The sequence below is a fragment of the Neophocaena asiaeorientalis genome, unplaced genomic scaffold (assembly GCF_003031525.2).
Source record: "Neophocaena asiaeorientalis asiaeorientalis breed wild unplaced genomic scaffold, Neophocaena_asiaeorientalis_V1.1 scaffold124, whole genome shotgun sequence".
In the NCBI taxonomy this organism is placed as follows: Eukaryota; Metazoa; Chordata; class Mammalia; order Artiodactyla; family Phocoenidae; genus Neophocaena; species Neophocaena asiaeorientalis.
Genome location: NW_020174135.1, coordinates 10,361,941 through 10,381,879, shown reverse-complemented (window position 1 = coordinate 10,381,879; position 19,939 = coordinate 10,361,941).

Here is a 19,939-nt window from a genome sequence, read left to right as displayed (position 1 = left end):
AATTGCTATTTTATGTGTGGAAAATGATAACAATACAATATTGAACTTGATTCAATGGTATTTAAAAGAAATCTTGAGATGGCTGGAAGAACGTCCCTAATAGAGATGGAATTTCTATGAAGTACTCTAGCTAAGCTTATTTGTAATGGTGGTGAATTTGTTATTTTAGTTTTCTTTTTCCCTTTTGAAATCTAAGGCTGTATATGTTTATCTGACATGATACTTGAGAGATAGGCTCTCTCCTGTAAACCCAGAGACTAGAACAGTTGATCAACAAAAATCAGTGTTAAAGCTTGTTACAAGATCCTCCAAAAGCATTTAAATAAATACCTATTATCTAGTCACTAAAATTCCGTGGTGGACTGGAGCCAGCTCAAACCAACTCCTAAGTACCAATTATGCATATGTCTTTCCACCTCTGCTTCTAGTGATATCATTTCGGTAGGTCAGCCTTGGTGGTAATATTTAGACCACCATGGAAATCACCAAACACTACGTTCCCCACCCCCCCGCCATAGAACTAGTTGTGAAATGTTTACCAACACTTTGCTGCTTACTTATAAAAGGAAACCTGATGGTTGTAAATATACTGTGAGTGAATAGAATATCAAATAATGATGACATGAAAGGACTTTACGTCCTATGCTACTACTAAATACAGACTCATGTGGTAGTGATTTCCTGGTATCAGATCCTTGGAGCTACAGGGAGAAAGGGAGGGGACCCACTTCGTTATGGAAAGCAATGGCTTAATAATTCCCAGTGCAGACAACAGTTTGGGAAGTCAGTAAATTTACATATTTTCCATTTGTCCCTATGGGAGCACCACTGGAAACTCAAGGTATACATTAAGTAATGCATTTTTGGACAATTTAATTTCTTAAAAAAATATGTGCATTTCACTTGTTACTGTCCAGGTCAAGGAAATAGGCCCAGACCTCTATTCTGGATTGTTATCCTTGCATAATTTTAAGTCAGCATAAAGAATATGACAACTAAATCTTAAAAGAAAGTGGACTTTTGCAGATCAAGCCTAAATTATAATTCTGGATTCACAAAACAATCTCTACGCTAAAGCGATATTCCAAAGTCAGCTGCACACCAAAATTAGGAAGCAGACAAGAGGAAAAGATGCTATGTGGAGGCCACGAGTAGATCTTTGTACAAGCAATGGCCTAGATGAAGCTGGTCAACTTCCTCCCTTGACAGGAAGCACAGCTGAGGCTGACTGCAGTTGCGGTTAGATAACTACTAGACACAGATAAGAAATAATAATGTTTTGGTAATGATAGCTGCCTTTTCACTCTGCCCTCTGAGAATGTTTTAAATTACTTTAACTTCTTGCACAATTACATTTACTACACTGGATGATGAGCAGTCTTTGGCAATTCTCATGTAAACGGTGGTTATACAAGGGAGGAGTGGTATTTGTGGTACGGCCCACAGGCCCAAAGAAATTTACATGCAAACAGACTGTTAGCATTATATTCAAATATAAAATCTAGAAGAGCTTAAAATAAAGTTAGATATATTGCAAGAGGCAAAAATCACCTTGTTTAATTAAATATTTTAAAGACGTTAAGCACTTACAAATATTAATCATAATATTTTCCATGTTATTTTGACATCTATTGACTTACAAACTGTTTTAGTTACCCTAATTGTTTCTAAGTCACTATTTGAAGGTTTATTTACAGTTGATCTAATTAAAGTTGATTAAAAGCAAGCTTCAACTTAACTCCTTCTGGTCAGTGATGGCTGGGGGCACATGGAATATATATTACAGTTAATAGATAAGGAAATTCACTTTGTTAGTCTATATAGTTTATTTGATCTTAAATACAGAGTCAGTTTTAAATTATTAATATATATTGCGTGTATATGCCACGGTGTATGCAAATTTGGCAAGAAAAGCTAATGCAGTAATGTTAGCTGACACATCATCGTCATAATCAAAAGAGCAAGAAAGGAGTAAGAGCATTTACATTTTGAGTGTAACTGAAATGGTTTCAGAGGAGTGGGATTAGCTCTTAAGAAAAACGGAAGTTATTTGAGGCTGTGATTTGGCAGGCACTGTAAAGTATAATTCCAGGAGTAATTTTTCAAGCGAAAACAAGACAGCCAGTGTGAGTGATATTCTGACACTTTTTCATTGTTATGCTAACTTGTACAGGCTCAGAATTTAACTGAAAAGAACAGGTGCCTGTGTGTGTGTGAGAAGGGGGGACATTGGAAAGTATGTCTGAAGCGACCTTTAAAAAGTAATCTAATATTATCTTGTTAATTCCAATGTATTATTGTTATTTGGCAAGTGCCTTTTAGGCGATAAGACTAGAAAGTGTGATAAACTGAAGGGAGCAATATTTTCTTTGCTTTAAGAATCTAAATTAGGAAAAGGATTTGGGTGCTAAGGGGAGATCATTTAGCTGAGCTATCTGGATAACTGCCTCATTTTTTTTTTTTAACATCTATATTGGAGTATAATTGCTTACCAGCGTTGTGTTACTTTCTGCTATATAACAAAGTGAATCAGCTATATGCATACGTATATCCCCATATCCCCTCCCTCTTGCATCTCCCTCCCACTCTCCTTATCCCACCCCTCTAGGTGGTCACAAAGCACCAAGCTGATCTCCTTGTGCCATGCAGCTGCTTCCCACTAGATATCTATTTTACATTTGGTAGTGTATATATGTCAATGCTGCTCTCTCACTTCATCCCAGCTTCCCCTTCCCCCTCCCCGTGCCCTCAAGTCCATTCTCTACATCTGCGTCTTTATATCTGCCCTACCCCTAGATTCTTCAGAACCTTTTTTTTTTTTTTAGATTCCATATATATGTGTTAGTATACAGTATTTGTTTTTCTCTGGCTTACTTCACTCCGTATGACAGACTCTAGGTCCATCTACCTCACTACAAATAACTCAATTTCGTTTCTTTTTATGGCCGAGTAATATTCCATTGTATATATGTGCCACATCTTTATCCATTCATCTGTCAGTGGACGCTTAGGTAGCCTCCATGTCCTGGCTATTGTAAATAGAGCTGCAGTGAACACTGTGGTACATGACTCTTTTTGAATTATGGTTTTCTCAGGGTATATGCCCAGTAGTGGGACTGCAGGGTCGTATGGTAGTTCTATTTTTAGTTTTTAAGGAGCCTCCACACTGTTCTCCATAGGGGCTATAACAATTTACATTCCCACCAACAGACCAAGTGCAAGAAGGTTCCCTTTTCTCCACACCACCTCCAGAATTTATTGTTTGTAGGTTTTTTGATGATGGCCATTCTGACTGGTGTGAGGTGATACCTCATTGTAGTTTTGATTTGCATGTCTCTAATGATTAGTGATGTTGAGCATCCTTTCATGTGTTTGTTGGCCATCTGTATATCTTCTTCGGAGAAATGTCTATTTAGGTCTTCTGCCCATTTTTTGATTGGTTTTTTTTTTTATATTGAGCTGCATGAGCTGCTTGTATATTTTGGAGATTAATCTTTTGTCAGTTGCTTCGTTTGCAAATATTTTCTGCCATTCTGAGGGTTGTCTTTTCGTCTTCTTTATGGTTTCCTTTGCTGTGCAAAAGCTTTGAAGTTTCATTAGGTCCCATTTGTTTATTTTTATTTTCATTTCTGTTTCTCTAGGAGGTGGGTCAAAAAGGATTTGCTGTGATTTATGTCATAGTGTTCTGCCTGTGTTTTCCTCTAAGAGTTTGATACTGTCTGGCCTTACGTTTAGGTCTTTAATCCACTTTGAGTTTATCTTTATGTATGGTGTTAGGAAGTGTTCTAATTTCATTCTTTTACATGTAGCTGTCCAGTTTTCCCAGCACCACTTATTGAAGAGGCTGTCTTTTCTCCATTGTACACTCTTGCCTCCTTTATCAAAGATAAGGTGACCATATGTGTGTGGGTTTCTCTGGGCTTTCTATCCTGTTCCATTGACCTATATTTCTGTTTTTATGCCAGTACCATACTGCCGTGATCACTGTAGCTTTGTAGTATAGTCCGAAGTCTGGGAGCCTGATACCACCAGCTCCGTTTTTTTTCCTCAAGATTGTTTTAGCTATTCGGGGTCTTTTGTATTTCCATACAAATTGTGAAATTTTTGCTTCTAGTTCGGTGAAAAATGCCCTTCGTAGTTTGGTAGGGAATGCATTGAATCTGTAGATTGCTTTGGGTAGTAGAGTCATTTTCACAATGTTGATTCTTCCAATCCAAGAACATAGTATATCTCTCCATCTGTTTATGTTATCTTTAATTTCTTTCATCAGTGTCTTATAGTTTTCTGCATACAGGTCTTTTGTCTCCTTGGGTAGGTTTATTCCTAGGTATTTTATTCTTTTTGTTGCAATGGTAAATGGAAGTGTTTCTTAATTTCTCTTTCAGATTTTTCATCATTAGTGTATAAGAATGCAAGAGATTTCTGTGCATTAATTTTGTATCCTGCTACTCTACCAAATTCATTGATTAGCTCTAGTAGTTTTCTGGTAGTATCTTTAGGATTCTCTATGTATAGCATCATGTCATCTGCAAACAGTGACAATTTTACTTCTTTTCCGATTTGGATTCCTTTTCTTTCTTTTTCATCTCTGACTTCTGCGGCTAAAACTTCCAAAACTATGTTGAATAATACTGGTGAGAGTGGGCAGCCTTGTCTTGTTCCTGATCTTAAGAGAAATGTTTTCAGTTTTTCACCATTGAGAACGATATTGGCTGTGGGTTTGTCATATATGGCTTTTATTATGTTGAGGTAGGTTCCCTCTATGCTTATTTTCTGGAGAGTTTTTATCATAAATGGGTGTTGAATTTTGTCAGAAGCTTTTTCTGAATCTATTGAGATGATCATATGGTTTTTATCCTTCAGTTTGTTAATATGGTGTACCACATTGATTGATTTGCGTGTAATGAAGAATCCTTGAATTCCTGGGATAAACCCCACTTGATTATGTTGTATGATCCTTTTAATGTGCTGTTGGTTTCTGTTTGCTAGTATTTTGTTGAGGATTTTTGCATCTATGTTCATCAGAGATATTGGCCTGAGGTTTTTTTCTTGTGACATCTTTGTCTGGTTTTGGTATCAGGGTGATGGTGGCCTAGTAGAATGAGTTTGGGAGTATTCCTCCCTCTGCTATATTTTGGAAGAGTTTGAGAAGGGTTAGCTCTTCTCTAAATGTTTGACAGAATTCACCTGTGAAGCCATCTGGTCCTGGGCTTTTGTTTGTCGGGAAGATTTTTAATCACAGTTTCAACTTCAGTGCTTGTGATTGCTCTGTTTATATTTTCTATTTCTTCCTGGTTCAGTCTTGGAAGGTTGTACTTTTCTAAGAATTTGTCCATTTTTCCAGGTTGTCATTTTATTGGCATATAGTTTCCTGTAGTAATCTCTCATGATCCTTTCTATTTCTGCAGTGTCAGTTTTTACCTCTCCTTTTTCATTTCTAATTCTGTTGATTTGAGTCTTCTCCCTTTTTCTCTTGATGGGTTTGGCTGGTGGTTTATCAATTTTGTTTATCTTCTCAAAGAACAAGCTTTTAGTTTTCTTTATCCTTGCTACTGTTTCTTTCTTTTTCATTTATTTCTGATCTGATTTTATGATTTATTTCCTTCTGCTAATTTTGGGGTTTTTGTTCTTCTTTCTCTAATTGCTTTTAGGTGTAAGGTTATGTTGTTTATTTGAGATGTTTCTTGTTTCTTAAGGTAGGGTTGTATTGCTATAAACTTCCCTCTTAGAACTGCTTTTGCTGCATCCCCCAGGTTTTGGGTCGTCCTGTTTTCACTGTCATTTGTTTCTAGGTATTTTTTGATTTCATCTTTGATTTCTTCAGTGATCTCTTGGTTATTTAGTAGTGTATGGTTTAGCCTCCATGTGTTTGTATTTTTTTTACAGTTTTCCTGTAACTGATATATAGTCTCATAGCATTGCTGTCAGAAAAGATACTTGATATGATATCAATTTTCTTAAATTTACCAAGGTTTGATTTGTGACCCAAGATATGGTCTATCCTGGAGAATGTTCCATGAGCACTTGAGAAGAAAGAATATTCTGTTGTTTTTGGATGGAATGCCCTATAAATGTCAATTAAGTCCACCTTGTTTAATGTGTCATTTAAAGCTTGTGTTTCCTTATTTATTTTCATTTTGGATGATCTGTCCATTGGTGAAAGTGGGGTGTTAAAGTCCCCTACTATTATTGTGTTACTGTCGATTTCCCCTTTTATGGCTGTTAGCATTTGCCTCATGTACTGAGGTGCTCCTATGTTGGGTGCATAAATATTTACATTTGTTATATATTCTTCTTGGATTAATCCCTTGATCATTACATAGTGTCCTTCTTTGTCTCTTGTAATAGTCTTTATTTTAAAGTCTATTTTGTCTGATATGAGAATTGCTACTCCAGCTTTCTTTTGATTTCCATTTCCATGGAATATCTTTTTCCATCCCCTCACTTTCAGTCTATATGCGTCCCTAGGTTTGAAGTGGGTCTCTTGTAGACAGCATATGTATGGGTCTTGTTTTTGTATCCATTCAGCCAGTCTATGTCTTTTGGTTGGAGCATTTAATCCATTTACATTTTAGGTAATTATCAATATGTATGTTCCTATTACCATTTTCTTAATTGTTTTGGGTTTGTTATTGTAGGTCTTTTCCTTCTCTTGTGTTTCCTGCCTAGAGAAGTTCCTTTAGCATTTGCTGTGAAGCTGGTTTGGTGGTGCTTTAGAGTTCTCTTTAGTTTTGCTTATCTGTAAAGGTTTTAATTTCTCCATGGAATCTGAATGAGTTCCTTGCTGGGTAATCTTCATTATAGGTTTTTCCGTTTCATCACTTTAAATATGTCCTGCCACTCCTTTCTGGCTTGCAGAGTTTTTGCTGAAAGAGCAGCTGTTAACCTTATGGGGATTCCCTTATATGTTATTTGTTGTTTTTCCCTTGCTGCTTTTAATATTTTTTCTTTATATTTAATTTTTGACAGTTTGATTAATATGTGTCTCAGCGTGTTTCTCTTTGGGTTTATCCTGTATGGTACTTTCTGTGCTTCCTAGACTTGATTGACTATTTCCTTTCCCATGTTAGGGAAGTTTTCTACTATAATCTCTTCAAATATTTTCTCAGACCCTTTCTTTTTCTCTTCTTCTTCTGGGACCCCTATAATTCGAATGTTGGTGCTTTTAACATTGTCCCACAGGTTCTGAGATTGTCCTCAATTCTTTTCATTCTTTTTCTTTATTCTGCTCCCTGGCAGTTATTTCCACCATTTTATCTTCCAGCTCACTTATCCGTTCTTCTGCCTCAGTTATTCTGTTATTGATTCCTTCTAGAGTGTTTTTAATTTCAGTTAATTGTGTTGTTCATCACTGTTTGTTTGCTCTTTAGCTCTTCTAGATCCTTGTTAAATGTTTCTTGTAGGTTGCCTGTTTCATCTTCATTTATCTGGTCTTGTAGGTTTTTACCTTGCTCCTTTGTGTGTAACAGATTCTTCTTTTTTTTTTTTGAGGGGTGGTGCTGTATTCCTGTCTTAGTGGTTGTTTGGTCTGAGACGTCCAGCACTGGAGTTTGCAGGCAGTTGGATAGAGCTGGGTCTTGGTGCTGAGGTGAGGACCTCCAGGAGGCCTCAGTCTGATTAATATTCCCTGGGGTCTGAGGTTCTCTGTTAGTCCAGCAGTTTGGACTCTGAACCCCCTCCACAGGAGCTCAGGCCCAACCTCCGGCCTGGGAACCAAGATCCCACAAGCTTCGTGGCATGGTTTTAAAAAAAAAAGGAGGAAAGAAAGAATAGAAGGAGCAGTACAATTTTTGGAGGTAAGACCCTGAGTGAGGGTATGTAGGTGGGGTTTAGGCCCAGCACGGTTGGAGGGCATCTCAGAGGGGGTCTCCGAGTGTAGAGGTCAGGCCCTGGGTGGGGGTGTAGGGGCGGGGCTTGGGCTCTGCGCAGCAGGAGGGAGAATCTGAGGGCAGAGGATTAGGCCCCCGGGAGCCCAACAGGCTTCTGGGTGCCTTAGTGGACAGGGAAAGCGCTGGCCCCGTTCCCTTCTGTTCCTTCACGCCCCTCCCCTACCGTCTCCCCTGGGGTCTCCCCTGTCCCTGCTGGACCCCTAACCGTGGGTGGGTCCCGCTGGGTGTAGGAACTCCTCCCCTCCCCCAGCCGCCCCTCAGGGACGCCAGTCCCCTCCCACCTCCACTTCTCCTCCCCACTCACTCCCCCCACGCTCCACGTCCTACCCGGTCGCTGGGGGTTCCTCACGTCCCCTTAGGTGTCTGTGGTCCCCCAGCGGTGCTTGGTAGGTGCCCTAGTTGTGAGGAGACGCAAATTCGCCATCCTACTAGTCCGCCATCTTGACTCCACCCCCTCTGTTTTTTTAATTGCGCAGATGCCGTCTCATGTTAGCACAGAATATGGAGTGTGAATTACTGATTGTGGAATGTCACCAGACTTTGGCTTTTTGAGTGTCACTGGTGTATGAGGAAGCACCCCTAGTCTGTGGTTATAAAATCTGGGTCAGAAGCCAGTTACAGCACATTTTTGCTGTGCCCTGGATGCCATTCTAATTCCCTGAGCCTTTATATCTTCATGATTAAAATTGAGTTAATTACTATCCTGTCTGTTTCAGAGGCTTGTGAGATGATTAAGTGAAAATGCTGTGTAAACTGTAAAACACTGTAAAAATGTAAGGCTTTATTATGGAAATTATATAATAAGGTTGATTATATTTATTGTTATATGGTAAACATGGATAATTTCTGTTTTGGGAAATATGCATTAAAGGGAAAAAGCATGCCATTAGTATTCTAAGTTGGGAAGAGAGACGATTGGTATGATTAATGGAAGCCACTACTCAAAAACAGTTATTTTCTAAGGTCTTTAAAGGTTGGGATCCAAATCAAACTAATTCCATCACTAATAAGAATTAAGGATATCAGCATGGGCAAGGGAATACAAATCACAATTCTTTCCCACTCACAAGGAAGACTAAGTGGAAGATGAATGACTTCACATGATCCCAGCCTCATTACAGATCACAGATACACAGGAAGAGAGAAGGTTATTCAAAGACAACAATGAAACAATGAATGTAGGTTAGGTGATCTTCCAGACATCCAGAAGAAATAAAGCGAGGTTCTAGAGAATTCCATAATTTTCTCAGTCGTGACAGGCATATGTGTAATTAACCATTTATACACTTCAAAGAATTAGAGTACAACATTTACTTTACATGAAAACCATCCTGTACTCTTGTTTTCATGACTCGAAAGCATTTTCAGTATCTTCCAGTAGCTTAGCTTAGCTTTTTATAAGAAGCCATCAGAGATTAAAAAATAATATGCACAACTACTACTGATTTGTCAGTGATAGTCTACTCATAAAATGAATACCTCAACTTTAGCTATTGGTTGTCTGGTCATTCAAAGCACATATGAACAAGCATTATAAATAAATACATTAGTCGCTATGTAACTACTGAGAATGTTGATACAACATACAATCACAAAATTAACTCTTACATTTTCACTGCATTAATTAATGAAATTATGCTGCTAATGGCTTATATTTTTATAAGCAGGAAAAATTATATGATTCACTACCTTACTGCTACATGCTGTATTTTTTTATGAACACTATGTTTTTTGTTTATCCAGATCTGGAGTATGTATATAGCATGTTAAATATGACCAATACTTCAAAAGTAATCAACTTTTTAAAACAGATCAGATAACTGTAGAGCAACTGCATTTTACCTGTAATAATTTTAAAGGCAAAAAAAGGAAAACGAACTCACTATATAAGTTTAATATATATTAGACTTCAAATTGCATATATTACATATATTGAGCATTCTATATACTGAGCATACACTCATGCACATTACACACACACACAATTTGAAGCTAAATGTAAAAGTGAAGCTAATGGCGTTTAACATTTTGTTTTTATTTTTTAAGATAATTATGACTATCAGATCCAACATCTACAATTAAATTATGTGGGCATGTTGAAAAACGACTGCACATTTGTAAAGCTGTTCTCTACCACAGATTTCAGAATTTCTTTCTCAAAATTTAGAGACATGAGAAATTCACTTAAGTAAAATACGATTCAATGAAACTATTAGTGCCTTTTTTTTTTTTTTTTTTTTTTTTTTTTTTGCGGTACGCGGGCCTCTCACTGTTGTGGCCTCTCCCGTTGCGGAGCACAGGCTCCGGACGCGCAGGCTCAGCTGCCATGGCTCACGGGCCCAGCCGCTCTGTGGCATGTGGGATCTTCCCGGACCGGGGCACGAACCCGTGTCCCCTGCATCGACAGGCAGACTCTCAACCACTGTGCCACCAGGGAAGCCCATTAGTGCCTATTTTTGAGGTTCTATTATAATTATGTTAAAAATAATCCATTTTTTCTGCAATGTTTCTGCTTATATGAGTGACTTGAATAAACAGATATAAAAGAGTTTCAAAAAGGCTGATTGATCACAAAATCGATCCTGAAAATCCAGTTCCACTTAGCCTTGGAAATGAGACATTAAGTACAAACTGGAGGTTTGAATGTATGTCAGAACCTGAAGAGATGGTTTTTGTTCAGCTCAAGCACTCCATTTCAGGCAGACAATCTCCTAGAGTATTAAGGATTTGAGATTTTTTTTCAGCTGATATAGGAAATAAAGAACTATTTCAGAAGATATAGGAAATAAAGAACTATATATGTGTGTACAAAGTGCACAATGAATATGAATCAAGTCAAGAAACCAGGCAGTGGTAAGTGCTCACTTTGTTGCCACGTTTTCTTGATGTGTGCTTTGTTGTGTTAAAAAAGTTAAGAAACGTTGCAGATTAAGTTATTATAGAAGAAAATAATTTCCCCAAATCCTGATAACTCCAAAGACCTGAGAGACCCTACAATGGCTACTTCTATAGTCTTCATTCTCAACTGTGACTGTCAGTGCCAACTTGGCTTCTGACAACTTGGTACAGAAAATGAGTCCTACTGTGATTCAAGTTTGATGTTTTTTTCTGAGTGACCGATTCTTATGTAAAATTATCTTAATAAAAATGTTCCATAGATATGTCATTTTACGTTTCAGAACAATCCAACACAATATGTGATTTCAAGTTTCTTCCAAACCTGTGAATTACCCAAGAAAGGCAATGTTATACCTTTTATTTAATGAAGCAAAATTGAAGCCCTGAATAATTGTAACTTATCCAAAAGGAAACATGTGAAGTAAGTGGTAGAGATGAAAGAGAAAACATTCCAAAAAATGGTGTTCTAGTTTGGAAGGATAAGAAGAGAGTTGAAACTCACTTCACAATCAGACTCTCTCATCTTAATTAGGGTTTAGTTTTGTTACGAAGAATGTGAGACTTCTTTATTCTTTATAAAAAAAAAAAAAAAAAGTCCTACTTGGGAAAATGGCATTCAATTCTTTGTTTCAAAGTAATGAGAAAACAAATGTTTTTAATCACCAATAATCTAGTACTTCATCACTATGTTCCACCCCATTGCCTATCATCTCTTTGAGGGGGTTCATTGTCCTAAGAATGGACAATGTCATAGCAATATGGCAGACTAGATCTTCTGAGGGTCACACTCTGCAGATTCCTATACCTCTACTGCATTGTTGGCTCGCAAGACTGTAGACAATTCCAAAAAGCCCTAAACCTTTGCAAAAAGAAGGAAAAAAATATTTTTTAAAGAAAAAGCTAAATACCGTGAAGGTGATCTACAAACAAACAGGGACATTGAAGATGGCCTCTGGGCAGCTGTCAACCAGTGCTGGGCCAACATCATTTGAGGCCATGTGTACCCCTAGCTGCTGGATGATTTTCAATCAAATATGAATGACTGATTAAAAATCACTAAACAGAGCAGACAAACCACTGTGAATGAGACAGTTCACAGAAACTCCCAAGGAGTTCATTGTAATTGTAAAGAAAGAAAAGAGGGAATAAAATGTAATAAAAAGAGGATCAAGGATGGGGATATATTTCCAGAAGAACCAACTTGTGCCTTTAGAAATAAATCATGCAATCTTTGAAGCTAAAAAGTCAATGGAGAGAGTATATACTACATTTGACACTGCCAAAGAGAGACTTGGTAAACTAAACAATCTGTTGGAAGAAATTATCTAGGCTGCAGTAGAGAGATTTTAGTAATCTACAAAAGCATAAGGGAGAAAGGTAACATTTGGAGGTCTTTACCCATTGTGATCTCTGTTATTCAGAATTCCATTAGAATGTTTAACTGCCTTGACTCTCATCTCTGAATTAGGGTTTAACTTTGCTGAAGGCCTCCTATGTTACAATAAGCTGTACCTACTCTACACTACACAGTTTGATTTATTCAGTCAGTGATCCATTTAACAAATATTGTTATAAACGTAGGAAGCCTCAAATCTACTGAAAATAAATTGTGTACATCCATCAAAACTTGTGGCACATCTATGAAAAGTGAGCAGGACACCTAAGCAATTTGAATTAAAGTCAGATAATTAAATACAGGCTCTGTTCTTAATTTCTCTTTTTTCTCTACTGTGTGTGGATGATTCCATCTGTGGTTATTGAAGAGCCAAGTGAAGCCCTACAGTTCTCCTCTGATAGAAAATGGGTTTATTTAGATTGGACAGAAAGATGCAATATAATAGGATATAAGTGGCATAAATCAAGACAGTGGTTATTTCTCTTCCAAGTACTCTCTCCCCATCCCCTTCCCCCCCAGATCCTTTCATCCATGTGTTCTACAGCCAGCAGCTGCAGCCAGTCAAGGGTTGGGTCATTCTTTAGCTCTCAGGTGATGTGTCAGTTGCTGAGTCACTAATTCTGACCTGTACCACTTTTAGGGTGTAGACATCTTCCTTGATAAATTCTATGAAGAAAGCTGAGCTGTGCTTTGTCATTTCACAGTTTGGGAGTAAAGGGGATTCTCTCAGCCCTAGTTCAAGGTAAAAAATTGCCAGGTTATTTTATTTTTTCTTTTATCAAAAGAGGGCCAGAGGTGAGTATGGTGTTACTAGGAGTTGGTCTTTTTTTTTTAAATCTTTATTGAATTTGTTACAATGTTGCTTCTTTTTTTATGTTTTGGGTTTTTGGTCCTGAGGCATATGGGATCTTAGCTCCCTGACCAGGGATCAAACCCCTACCCACTGCATTGGAATGTGAAATCTTAACTACTGGACCGCCAGGGAAGTCCCAGGACTTGGTCTTGTAAACAACAAGGCCAGGGTTTGATGACAGACATATATCCCTTAATCTTTGCACTTGTTTCCCTCACCAGAGGAAATAATAAATGAATAAGACACAGTCTTCTAGTTCCTGATGGGGCAGTAGAATACACATAGGCCTATGATCATGTGGAAGGAACCAGAAAAAGTCTCCTTTGTATAAGCCTAGAAGAGCTTCATATTCCCGTTCCTTAGTCTGATGCTTCAGCTAATAGCTAGCTGTTTTCTGAAGCTACATATTATTATCACTATTAGGAAGGTGAAACCCAAAGAGTTTCTGTGAATCGCCCAGCGGTCCCAAAGCGTCAAGTGATGGAGCAGGAGCTTAAACTAGGCTAAGGCCACTTATTCTTAACACTTATTATCACTCATTCTTTGAAGCTCCATATTATGGTACTGTCATTTCACCTGGTAGATATATATGTATTGATCATCACGTTGATGGGTGATTATTGTTAATTAAAGCTTACTGATTTTCTTCCAGGTTAGTATGTGGTCAGAGAGGAAAAATCCTTCAGCTCTAATGTGTCTGGGTGAGAAAACATGTGAAATGGGGTTGTAGTCACATTTATGCAGGAAGACCTTCGTTACGTTTTACATATTATCTCACCTTTGTAACATCACGTTGGTGTACACACAAACAGGACTGCGCAGGAATTCCTGATAATTTGGGCAGTTGGAAAGCTTAGGTGTAGAGGACTAAAGTGTTACGGATAGTGGCTAGAATGACTTAAAAATGATAATCCAAACTGAACATACTGACTTAAAAACAAATGCCACTACCAGTAATAGGCAAGAGATAGTTTTGTTACAACAATTGCCTCAATACATATTTTGTAATTGAAATCCTCTTGAAGACTATGAATACACAAACAAATAGGAAAAGACGTTTACATTTCCTGAATCTATTCTAGCACCGTTAAGAAGTGGTTCAGTGAGCTGTGACAGGGCGAGAGGCATGGACATATATACACTAACAAACATAAGGTAGATAGCTAGTGGGAAGCAGCCGCATGGCACAGGGATATCGGCTCGGTACTTTGTGACCGCCTGGAGGGGTGGGATAGGGAGGGTGGGAGGGAGGGAGACGCAAGAGGGAAGAGATATGGGAACATATGTATATGTATAACTGATTCACTTTGTTATAAAGCAGAAACTAACACACCATTGTAGAGCAATTATACCCCAATAAAGATGTTAAAAAAAAAAAAAACTGGTTCAGAAAATGTTAAAAGTAGAGTATTGGTTAAAATTATTGAAATTAGCCATAATTCATGTTAAAACTCCTCCCCCTCTTCAATTCAGCTTCTTTAAATCTAATCATTTATTCATTAGTTTTAGAGGTGCTTATTTAGCATCTACCATGAGATAGGTGGTCAGATAACAGTGAGTCAGAGAGACATTATTATTACATGTCTACTAGACAGTTTTCTCTGAATGTGATTCCTGCATTACCTAATTTGTAGTAAGCCATTCTTACTAAGTAATGACATTCTTGTTAAGAAAGTTTATTCCTGCAGACCTTATGATGTACAATTAGAATCAGAATTTCTGGATGTGGGAGCCTTTGCATTTCAGGACATCATATTCTCAAATGTCATCAGTACAAACAGGCACCCCTATCAGATTCTCCACCATGGAGACCAGCGAATATAATTCTTTATATGTGAATGCTAAAACTTTCCATGGACCCAACTGGTCTCTACATCGGGTAAGGAAGGTTTTACAATTATCAGTGATTTTTAAGCATTTTAAATAGTCTTTTGGAATTTGACTATCAAAATAACTGCTAATAATATGGATTATAAACTACTGAATAAAATAAAATCCATGAGTCCATGCTGGTGTAAATTAATGTGGAATTAAATTAGGGATAAAGAAAAATACTTCCTTGAAATAGAATGACAACCAATAAATAATGACGGGATAATGAAGTTAGGAAGTTATCAATGGATATTAAAACTAGTGTGTAATGTCTGATGATAAATATTTACATACTCTCAAGGTTTATTCCCACAAGATATTTATTAGTTACAAAGGGAAAGTAATAGTTTTATAGTGGAGAAATCTGGGAGACACTGCCTTAATAAGCTAATGATCTGGCCACTAACATTACATCAGAACAAACTCTTATCAAATGCCTCCTGACGTGGTGCATTGAGAAGGATATAACAACACTTCTGTGTTATTCCTAGCCTATGTATAATCTGTTTCTAATGAAGAAGACACGTGGTATAAACCCAAATTGAGAAATATTGTCTAAAACAATGAATCTATATTTTTCAAAAATGTCAAGATCAAGAAATTTTTTAAAAGATAGAGAAGGTTCCAGATTAAAGGAACATAAAGACATATAAATGCAACGCATCTACTTTCACAGTTAAAAAGCAATTTTTTCAAATACTTTTATGAAACTACAACCTGAAGGCCAACTTAGCCTCTGCCAGACCACAAAGTGCAATCCCTTTTCTACATTTTGTGAATGACAAACGGAATCTTTGATTACAATAGGAATAGAATATTATATAGAGATAGCATCATCTAGTACCCAAGGTAAGTTAAAATAGAGAATTAAATGAAACATAACAAGAGACCTGCACGTGGCAATGCTAATACATACAGTGCAGGCTTGGAAACAAGTTTATATGGTGATCGCCAAACTGCTGCTAATCACTTTCTTTTCCATGTGACTGTGTCTTTTTTGTTACAAAATTCTAAGAGATGCATTATATTTATATTCACCAACAGAATATGAGTTGGCAAGAGTTAATTTTCCTATAAACCCATTAGTTGTTCAAATAAGAGTCTGTAAAGTTGGTAACAAATGTTATTTTTTTTTCCTATGATGTGAATGACAGAGTATCTGATTGGACTGATATAGATTCACTTAGTGGAAATCTATGTATTAATTTAAGATTATAAATTTTCTTTAGAAAATACTAACTGTGAAACTATGGCTGCTATAACAAACACGATGTGATTTTTACGTGGTCTATTTATCATTCATTATACTTAAACAAGTAATAAACGTCCTAATGGTTTAAGCCATTGCTAAGTAGGTGTTCAATTATTTGCTGTCAAAAACTCTCCTAATAGGGCTTCCCTGGTGGCGCAGTGGTTGAGAGTCCGCCTGCAGATGCAGGGGATACGGTTTCGTGTCCCGGTCCGGGAAAATGCCACTTGCCGCGGAGTGGCTAGGCCCGTGAGCCATGGCCGCCGAGCCTGCGCGTTCGGGAGCCTGTGCTCTGCAACGGGAGAGGCCACAGCAGTGAGAGGCCCGCGTACCGCAAAACAAACAAACAAACAAAAAACTCTCCTAATTGATAGAGCCAGAGTATGTGAGTGAAACATTTTGTATATTAAAATAATTAAGAAATTTAAATTATTATATATAATCAGAGGGTAAATCTGACAAAGTACACTCTAACGAAATACAGTAATATGGGGCGGGGGGAGGTCCCATACTTTATCTGCTTTAATGGCTGGCAAAAGAGAAGACATAATTATAATTTTATATGAAATTAATACTATTATAAGTTTAAATATCTTTCCCTGAAGCTTAAATTATCTCTTAACACTTGATTATATTATCAATAGGCATAATGTACCCAATGGCTTTATCTTCACTTTATTCCTTATGCCTTAGATAAGATTAAGATAGGCACTCACAGAATTATCCTCACTTCCTGATAGCATCTAATTCATAGAAAGCCCTGCTTTCTTGAACTTTTCCCACACAAGCTCCCATAATATGTCTTTTCTAACATCCTCTTACTGAGAGGCTCAACAACTCTGCATTGTTTGTTCTCCTTTGCAATGAGTAATTAAACCCAACTTTGATGAGCTAAAGGTCTATTACTGGTGGTCTCTGGCTGCAGGGCTTAACAGTAGTTGTATTGCAGACACTGATGGAAAAATGAGGAAGCAGTTGGAAGAGAATGCAGGGTCAAGGGAGAGTTTTTCAAAGATGGGACAACAGTGAAGTATTCTTGTAATCAGATGCAAGGGAGATAATTCAAGTGATATCTCTCTCTGAGGTGAGAGGAAAACAGGTCTAGTGCATAAAGCTTGGGCCTTAGACAAGGAAGAAGACAGGGCATATTGCTACCAACAGAGGTAGCTTGATAGATGTCTTGTGGAAACATGTAGAAGTTCTCGTCTAATTGTTGCTGTTCTTGCAGAACCAGAGAGCAAAGTCATCAGCAGAAAACGAGGAGGGGGAGAAACATCTTGATGATTGAGGAGTGGAAAGGCAAGAAGTCGATTTCTAGGGATAAGGAGACGTGGAAGGATTAGAGAAATGGAATAAGCACTTTGGCAGCAGTGAGGGCTCAGCACCCTTGAACTTACTGATTATGACCAGAAATCAAATAAAACTTTCCCTACCTTCCCGAATCCCACCACACTCAATATAGTTTTGTAAAAAAAAACCATGAGTATTGTCGACCTTCTAATTCCTGATCTACTAGGGTTATCAGTTGTACACAGACACACCCCTTGAGATGGAGTTTTCAGAAGCAGTCCTTAGGAGAGACAGCATGGCACTGCTTGGTACAGCCACTAGAACCAGCTTCTGGGTCGGGAGCCAATTATGAGTGATCCTGGGCAAGAGATGCGCCTCGCTATGGCTCAAGGTTTGCATCTATGCAGTGAGCATGACAATAGAATCTGCTTTATATGGACGCTAAAAGAAATTAAATATGTTGATACTTATAAAGTATTTAGAACAGGAGCCGGCACTTCATTTGCTGAATAAACAGAAATCTTACCAAACTGAAATCTTACTTTTCCTGAGTTGCTTTGAAAAAATGAAGTCAAATGGGTGAACCAATGGAAGTAACCTCTCTTCATGGCTTATTAACAACATGATTATTTCTGGTGGTCATTTGGGACAGTCCTTGTGGGGTAGATCGTGGTGAGCACCTCGAGTGGCTTATATCATTTAACTCTAAAGCCATTTACAAATGAAAAGACTCTTTCCATTGGCCCAAGCATTCTTACAACATTTTTTTAAAAGTATGTCTAGAAAAGTATTGATAGAAACATCTTTGAAAATTTGGAGAAAATTTCAGCTCCAGACAATAATAAAGCCATTATTAATACATTACTTATTTGTCCAATTATAAAAGGAGAAACTGCATTCTTGCCTCCTTTATTTATTTCTATCAGCAAGGAAGAGATCAAGATCCTAGGATGGTACTGTCCAAAAACTCTCTACACCGACCACCAAAACGAAGCCCCAAAGAGAATATATTATTTTGCGTGTGCCCACTGACATGTCTTTAAGGATTATTTTGAGTTATCCAAAGACAGCCCCAGTGTGAAAGCCTAAATTACTACTCATCACTGTTTGACTACTCCAGTTTTAATATTACATTTTAAATTGCTGAGATGTTTATTTAATGCCTTTTGTGCTTAAATATTTGGTTTTGTATGGCTAAGGGTTTTAAAAATCTGTGTTCACGGATTCTGTGAAATCTTAAAAGACCCCATCTGTTGAGTGACAACTCTTTCTTCTCAAATCTATAAAAACTCAAACAATCAGACTTCTAAAAGAAATGATTTCTCTTAGGGATTTTATTGACCCTGGCATTCCTAATATATACATCTTCTTGAAAGAAGTAAACCACTGTGTGATAATTTTATTAATAAAGTATTTAGGGATGGCGATAATCTAAAGCTGTCTGAGTTCATCTATTTCAGAAGCAAAGCAGAAGACAAAGAGTAGGGCCTAAGAACTGCTGAGAAGCTTCACAGGAAGAGTTGAGATCCACCTAGGAGAAATAAGTTTCTATTAAAATACAACAGCGCATTTAACTACCCTGATCTTCTACTCTTTGGAGATACGTTCGACGGGAAATATTAGTGATGGAGTTACTTTTTACTTGAAAAAGTGATGTTCAAAGCTTTCCTTTTGCTTCTCAAAGAATGTTGCCTTGCTTTACAGGCAATACCCGCAGAGAAATAAAGTTACATTGTGTGATATTACATTGCATTTTACAGTCAAGGACACTGTAAGGCCTTGTGAATTGTATAAAAATTAAAACGTTCCTTTTCTTCTGAGAATATAGGTTGAACAATGTCTATTTCTGTTCTTCCTATTGCCCTGTCAAGGCTAGAGATGACAGCAAAGCTATTATTATTTTAAACTTCTTGATACTCATTCATTCATTTTATTGTACATGGAAAATAAATATGGATTAGTTAGATAACTAAGTTGAAATGTGGGGATAAAGAAAAGTATTTACTGCTTTGAAGCCTTTGAGAGTACGTGAGCTTGGGATACTGTCTTCAAGGAAAACAAAATTTCTAAACTATAGGAAATTACCTTTAAGAAAAGAATTAAAAATATCACCTGAACAAAGAAATAAAAGGAAACCTAAGAAGTTATTTCAAATATTAAACATTGAGAATTAGTTTTATTTTTCCACCCTGCAGATACTGAAATATTCAACATTATTTTACTATGCAAACTACTGGGATTTAGAAAGTCTTTTTTTTTTTAAAGGTTTTAAACACTGCCTGAATTACTAGTGAAAGAAAAGAAGCTAGATGCCAAATATTCACCTCCTAATGTATGTATGTATATGTGTATGTACGTACTTATGTGCACACATTGCCCATGTATACTTCTATACTCAAATTGGAGACCAAGAGTCAAGTCTTGAATAGCAAGCAATGGAATATTTTACAGGATGGAAGATTATCACCCCTTTGCAAGTTACTAAGATAATT